Here is a 7,471-nt window from a genome sequence, read left to right as displayed (position 1 = left end):
TTTCCCTCTGTCTCTCTGGTGAATGTACAATGCCCTATAACTAAAACCTCATAAAATAGAAAAATAAATAAATAAATAAATAAATAAAAATAAAATAAACACCCAGAATAATATATAACCAAATATCTGGGCATTTCATGGTCCAGCCAAGTTGACCATAAGAAGCAAACAGAAAAATTTTCAACTTTCAAATACCCTTGGGTTGGCTTCTCACCTGTGTGTACCTTTCTTCTCTTGCAATTATTCCTGAAAGCAAACTTTATGTCAAACTCTTAAAGTTTCATAGCAGAAAAGACTGTTAGGCTTTATCTAGTTCACTCCATCCATCCCTGTCTCCCAGATAAGGGATGTGAGGTCCCCAAAGACTTCCAACTCCAGTGGTCCAACCAGGATTAGAATCTTGTTCTCCAAGCTCTAATTCTCCCAGAACTTCTATACCAAACAGCCGTCAAAAAAGTATAAAACTGTTGCTCTCTGGCTGGCCTTGGTGTACAGTGGTAGGGCAAATGCTCTGAAATGATGAAGCCATAGAGGAAGGTCCTGGTTCATATCCTAAGGTTTCCCTGTACACACCAGGCATGTGTGCACTCCTGTGATCTTGGCTGCCTGGATAGTAACATGAAGACCCTACTGGGAATGTTTATCTCTTTCTTATGGAAGAAATAAATGGATAAACTTTTTTTTTAATTGCTCTCTCATCCTTATGTTAAACTCTTAGGCAAGGAAGGTCACATGGTTACTTTATAAAAGCGAATCTGGTCAAGGACCTGAGGAACACCTCTTTGCTTGTTCTAAGTAAATGTTTGCATTAAGCGATTCTTCCCCATTCTCTCCAGTTGTAACCCCCATCTCATACTCTCCCTTCCATTCCTTTCCTCATTCCCCAGACACCCTATCCCCCAGCATCCTGCTGCTCTTGAGTTCGTACTGCACATTGAGGTATCTGTGGCCACACTCTAAGGACATGCTCCTTCTGCTGAAATCTGGCTTAACTTCAAAGTCCAACACAATGTAACCACTTCCATGAGGTCTTTCTCCCTCTTCTGGTGGAAAGTGCTCTCTCTTCTCTGGATACTCTTGAGCCTCGTCATAATCCTCACCTCCTTCCTTCTTTACAGTTAGATACATTACGTTCTGCCCTTTTGATAGTCTCATGTCAGTTATGCTGAGATACAGTGGCAGAAACCAGAGGAGAAAAGGAGGAAACCAGAACCAAAGAAGTCCATGGAGAACCAAGAGCTACCACCTGGGAATATGGTTGCCCCTCAAAATAACAGGGGTGGAAGATACAGGTTTGGGCCAAAATCTAAACATGATTTTCAAAGACTATGAGGGAAACCTGTGCTTTTCCTAGCTGGACACATCAAGAGCCAACCTAGGAGGCGAGGGCTAGGATGTGGCCTCTTCTGGTGCTGGAAAAATCAAGTCAAGCAGTCAAGTGATAAGGGCAGAGCAACACCAGCCAAGCCCTTAAACTGGGAAGCTGGGGAGGGTTCAGCAAGATGGGACCAGGGTAAGCATCTATCTCAGCGAAGGAACATGGGCACAAATCAGGAGCACACTTCAGAAAGCCAGGCTACCTAGCTGGACATCAAGGAGAAAAATAGAGAGGCAAGATACTTACGGGACACAGAAATGAATTATTATCTGTACATAGTATCCTCAACTGGACTGGTGTGAGGGGATGTGAAGGGGTGGGTAAATTCACTTTATAATTCACTTTATAACTAAGTGATATATAGTGATTGGATATATAAAATAAATTTAAAAACAAAAACCAAAAAACATGATGAGACCAAAAGGAAAGAGGTCAGAGACTAAGGTTCTGTGAGGAATTGTCCATGGCAAATTCTGCTCATGTTTGTTAACCACACTTCCTGAACAGAGTCTAGGGGCACAGGGGTGCATTAGCCCTCCAGAGGGACAGTACCAATAGCATGTAGTATATAAACACACATATATTAAAGGAGATTGGATTATAATAGGCATATTTCTATTTAAGTATTTAAATCTAATAAATTACATAAATGCAATTAAATATTTAATATGTTTAAATATATAAATTCATATTAACTATATGGATTAGCTCACACAGTTATGGAGGTTGACAAGTCCAAAATCTACAGAGTGGACCAACAGGCTGGAGACCCAGGAAAGCTGTTATTTCAGTTTGAGCTCAAAGTGGTCTGCTCTAGAATTCTCTATGCTTGGGGGAAAGCCTTTTTCTTCTCAGACCTCCTACTGATTCCCACATTATGGGGGGATAATTTGTTTTACTCAAAGTCCACTAATTTAAATATTAACTTTACCCAAAAACACCCTCAAAAAGGAAGGGGGTACAAGGTGGTATGGTATTTAAGGCATTGGACTCTCACATGACCAACTGTGGTTTGAGTCCCAGACCTAGTGTCTTAAAAATCACACCACGTATGTGTGCATGCATGCCCAAAATCCCAAGAGGAGAATGGAGGAGAAGGGATTACAGTGTAGCCAGCAACCTTGGTGGGGGGGAGGGTGATTTCTTCTCTCTGGTGAATGTACAATGCCCTATAACTAAAACCTCATAAAATAGAAAAATAAATAAATAAATAAATAAATAAAAATAAAATAAACACCCAGAATAATATATAACCAAATATCTGGGCATTTCATGGTCCAGCCAAGTTGACCATAAGAAGCAAACAGAAAAATTTTCAACTTTCAAATACCCTTGGGTTGGCTTCTCACCTGAGGGAAGCAGGTACTATTTCCACCTCTCAGTTTCTTTTTTATGGCCCCTTGGTCTCTTAGGATCTATTTTCAAGGAAATATACATGATTTTGGCTGTACTACATCACTAGAACAAGAACTGCAGGAACTAGAAGACTACAAGACTAGTGACAATCCAGGTCCCAATTTGATTCCTGCTAGTGAGACTGGAACCTGAGGGGCTGCGTTGGAGGCCTGCAAGAGACTGATTGTTTTGTGAGCTCCTGGACGGAGGGAATCAGCTGTTCATCACTAGAGCATGATACTGGAGTCAGACCGCCTGGGTTTGAGCTCAGCTCCACTGCTTACTAGTAAGGAAAGTTACTTCACCTCTGCACCTGTTTCCTCCTCTGTAAAATGAGACTAGAAATAATATCTAAATCAAATGAAGTAATATCTAAACGTAATGAGTTAAATACTTTTAAGACATCAAGGATGTTTGTAAAGCCCGGCAGAGTGTAAGTGCTGTAGAATTGTTTGCTAGTGTTAGTTGTAAGCATCCAAGCAGCTTATACGTACACGGTATTCTAGGTACTCAGGGCATTTTTAATTGAAATTTTTCTTCCAACATTGCAAATTGTGAAGGAACTAAACCATGTAAAGACTCTAACACTTTAGCCCCATATTTTTAAACGGGCAAATCTATTTGGGTTGCCTAATTAAAGTTCTTCTAATGTTTCCTGTTGCCTTAGGAAACAGGCCAAGTCCCCACCAAGGCCTCAAAGACTACCTGGCTTACTCTGGATGTGTCTCTACACAGACTCACCTCTTTCTTACCTTTCTCCTCCAGAATCCACCAGGTCTCTCTATGTTTCCTGAACCATCTTCAGGGCCTTTCCATGGATATTCTCTGTGTCTGGATAAACCTTTTTGGGTCCCATCCTCTCTGCCTGCCATTCCAATTATTCATGGTTCAGGGTAAGGAAAAGTCTTCCCAGGACATACTCTTGCAGCCCTGCTCTTGTCCGTGTGCTAGCTGACAGATCTGGAATTAGATACACAGTCATTTCTGTCTTACTTCTCACTCAGCCAGTTCCCTAAGATCAGGGACCAGGTTTGTACCATAGACAAGTAAGCCTTTGGTACTCAGCACAGTGCCCAGAACATGGCCCTCAACAAATATGTGTTGAAAGGATTTAATAAACCTAGTGATGACAGGGCTGGCCCTGTAAGCGCAGTAGTGAAGCACTGTGTGGAGGGAGCCAGATCCCACATGGCCAACAATGGTTCCAATCCCAGACCCAGCAGCTAGAGAAGTATGCCAGGTATGTGTGCACACATGCCTAGTGGCGGATGGAGAATGGAAAAAAGAGAATTGCAGCGTAATCATGCCCCACTGGGGAGCTTTCTCTCTTTCTCTTTCTGGACACACATGTGCCCTCTGACATAGTTCAAAAATAAAAATCTAGAAATGACAAATTTCAGCTCTCAGCAAAGTACAGCTGATTTGTCGTGGCCACCGAAATGCCAGGATAAGGAGGATTCTGATGCGGTCTTAGTCTGTTTGTTCTGCTATCATAAAACACTCCAAACTGGGTAATTTATAAAGAACAGAAATTTATTTTTTATATTTCTAATGGCTGAGAAGTTCAAGATCAGGGTGCCAGCAGGTTTGGCGTTTGTGAGGAATCCAGCCTCTCCTTCCAAGATGGCACCTTATTGCTGAATCCTCCAGAAGAGACAAATGCTGAATCCTCACCTGCTGGGAACTTTGGAAGGGGCAAACTCATACTCTTAAGACCTTTTATGTGGCACTAATTCATTCACAATGGCCTCACCTCTTAATACCCCCTCAATAATGATTATATTTTCAACACAAATTTTGGAAGAGACACAGTCAAATTAGAGCAATGGTTGAGTATACTAATGTCATATCAAGAATGACATCTGCCATGACTGAGGGTCACTGGCGGTAGGTGACATTGATCTCTTTATCTGCTAAGAATGAGCATCTCACATAACACTGTTTTGAGTTTAGTAGCAAACAATAAATTTGAACCTTAACGACTCTTTCCTGAATAGGCAAAAGCTGCTAGGATGACATTTATGCCACAAGAGAAAGTAAACCAGTATGTTGGTCCCTATTAGGTACCTATTTCAATCGTCATTCTCACATCTCATATGTATTCATGAATACTGAACCTTTTTATGAGAATAAGATTTGTATCTCCATGTTCTGATACTCTTTTGTTCATTTTTCCTTTAGAATCGTGTGCCATTATGAGCAATAAAGATTTTTGATTTTGGAGTGTCCCTTGGAAAACACCAACCCACTTAGAAATGGGCTGTTGCTAGGACCAGCAGACAGTGTAAAGGTTATATCACTGGACTCCCATGTAGTCGACCACGGTTCAAGTCCCGGAGCCAGTGGCTTAAAACTCATACAGTGCACATGTGCATGTGTGCCCAAAATTCTGACAGGAGAATGGAGGAGAAGGGATTGTAGTGTAGCCCAACCCCCTGGGGGTTCTCTCTCTAACTCTTCAGCGAGTGCACGTGCCCTATAGCAAAAACCTCTCTCTTAAAAAAAAAGAAATGGTGGGAACCAGCAGTTAGCGTAATAGCTATGTCGCTGGACGCCCATGTAGTCGACCGTGGTTCGTGTCCCGGACCCGGTGGCTTAAAACTCACGCCGGGCGCATGTGCGTGCGTGCCCAAGATCCCGAGAGGAGAATGGAGGAGAAGGGATTGCGGCGTGACCATCCCCCCTGGGGGGTGATTTCTCGCTTCCTGTCTCTATGTCTCTCTCTGTCTGGTGAGCGCACGCGCCCTCTAGCGAAAATCTCTCCAAAAAAAAAAAAAGAAAAGAAAAAGAACTGGGCTGCTGCTTCGAAAGGAAGCTGGGGCGGTGGAGGGAAAATTGCAGTTTCAGACACTGCACAGTCATGTGACAGCCCACAATTTACTATCCTTCTGAGCTTTGATGCCTTCCTCTGTAAAATGGGAACAACAGCCCCACAGGGAATATTCAGGAAACAGTAACTGCAACAACCAGTGCTCAGTTTTGACCATTTGCAGGTTCTGCCTACTGTAGGCAGGAGAGCAAGTGTCACAATAAATGACACTTGGGTTAGCCACAGCTGAAGCCCAGGAAAGAGTCTAGCTCTCTCAAACAGGTGGCACGAGGTACTCACACAGGCTAGTCACTGCAGCATTGGTTGTGGCTTTAACAGTGAACAACTGGAATTAACATAAATTCTATCAGCAGCATAATGACTAAATCAAAGCAGGGAGTAGAATAAAATGATCCCACTTTTGAAAGAGTTAATAAAAAAACTCTATGCACATGTTCCTACACACATGTACATGCACTACATGATGCTAGATGAGTAAACTAGTATCTATATAGATTCACACATAACAGCGATAGTTGTTACCTCTGGGATAATTTCATATACTTCTGTATTGTATGAATTAGTTGACAGAGAGGATGTATCTCTTGAATCACTCCTAAGTGAATGAATGAAATAGTCAATCAAAATACAATAATGGGAACCAGCAGTTAGCGTAATGGCTATGTCGCTGGACTCCCACGTAGTTGACCACGGTTCACGTCCCGGACCCAGTGGCTTAAAACTCACGCCGGGCGCGTGTGCGTGTGTGCCCAGGATCCCGAGAGGAGAATGGAGGAGAAGGGATTGCGGCATGACCATCCCCCCCCGGGGGTTGATTTCTCGCTTTCTGTCTCTATGTCTCACTCTGTCTGGTGAGCGCACGTGCCCTATAGCATGTATCTCTTGAATCACTCCTAAGTGAATGAATGAAATAGTCAATCAAAATACAATAATGGGAACCAGCAGTTAGCGTAATGGCTATGTCGCTGGACTCCCACGTAGTTGACCACGGTTCACGTCCCGGACCCAGTGGCTTAAAACTCACGCCGGGCGCGTGTGCGTGTGTGCCCAGGATCCCGAGAGGAGAATGGAGGAGAAGGGATTGCGGCATGACCATCCCCCCCCCGGGGGTTGATTTCTCGCTTTCTGTCTCTATGTCTCACTCTGTCTGGTGAGCGCACGTGCCCTATAGCAAAAACCTCTCAAAAAAAAAGAAAAACAATAATGAACTCTGACAATCAGTTGAGCAGATGGGTGACATTCACTGTGAAGGCAAAAGCTGAGCAACCTGGGCAAGGATTGGAAAGTGTGGTTGCTGAGAAATATGAATAGGTAAGTCACCATCGATTCAATGCAGCCACTTCAGGAGGCCACAAATATCAGTAAGTTCCTCCTGAAAGTGACACTCTTCCCCATATCAGAACAAGAGTGTTCAGAGGGAAGGCAGCAGGTTCGGGCAACAGTTCCAAGCTCTCTGTGGTGTGGAAGGAGCTCTGCTAAGCTACACAGGAAACTGGATTCTTCTGACATCCACGCAGATATTGAAGGTCAAGGTTGCTCTCTAAACTTTGTTCGGTAAGGAACAGGTTTTCCTGGGATACTTTCTGCAGAGACTCCAAGAAGAAGAAAGAAAGAACAAAAGGCTGGAAAAAAAGAAGTTGAAAATTTGCAGATGAGACAGCTAAGCTGTGGATTCAGAATTGCACTGCCACACGAAGGTTACTGTAAAGGAGATCATTCTCCTCCCTGAGAAGAGCAGAGGAGGCTATGAAGATGAATTGTAAGAGCATTGGACTTGAAGACTTCACTGCAAGAGGGATGGCCAGTATTCCTGGGTTATGTTTTAGGACAAGATCAGCAATTCATAGTTTGTAATTCAGAACTGAAGG

This window comes from Tupaia chinensis, unplaced genomic scaffold, assembly GCF_000334495.1.
Source record: "Tupaia chinensis unplaced genomic scaffold, TupChi_1.0 Scaffold144731_1, whole genome shotgun sequence".
Taxonomy (NCBI): Eukaryota; Metazoa; Chordata; class Mammalia; order Scandentia; family Tupaiidae; genus Tupaia; species Tupaia belangeri.
Note: the sequence above shows the minus strand (reverse complement) of the source record.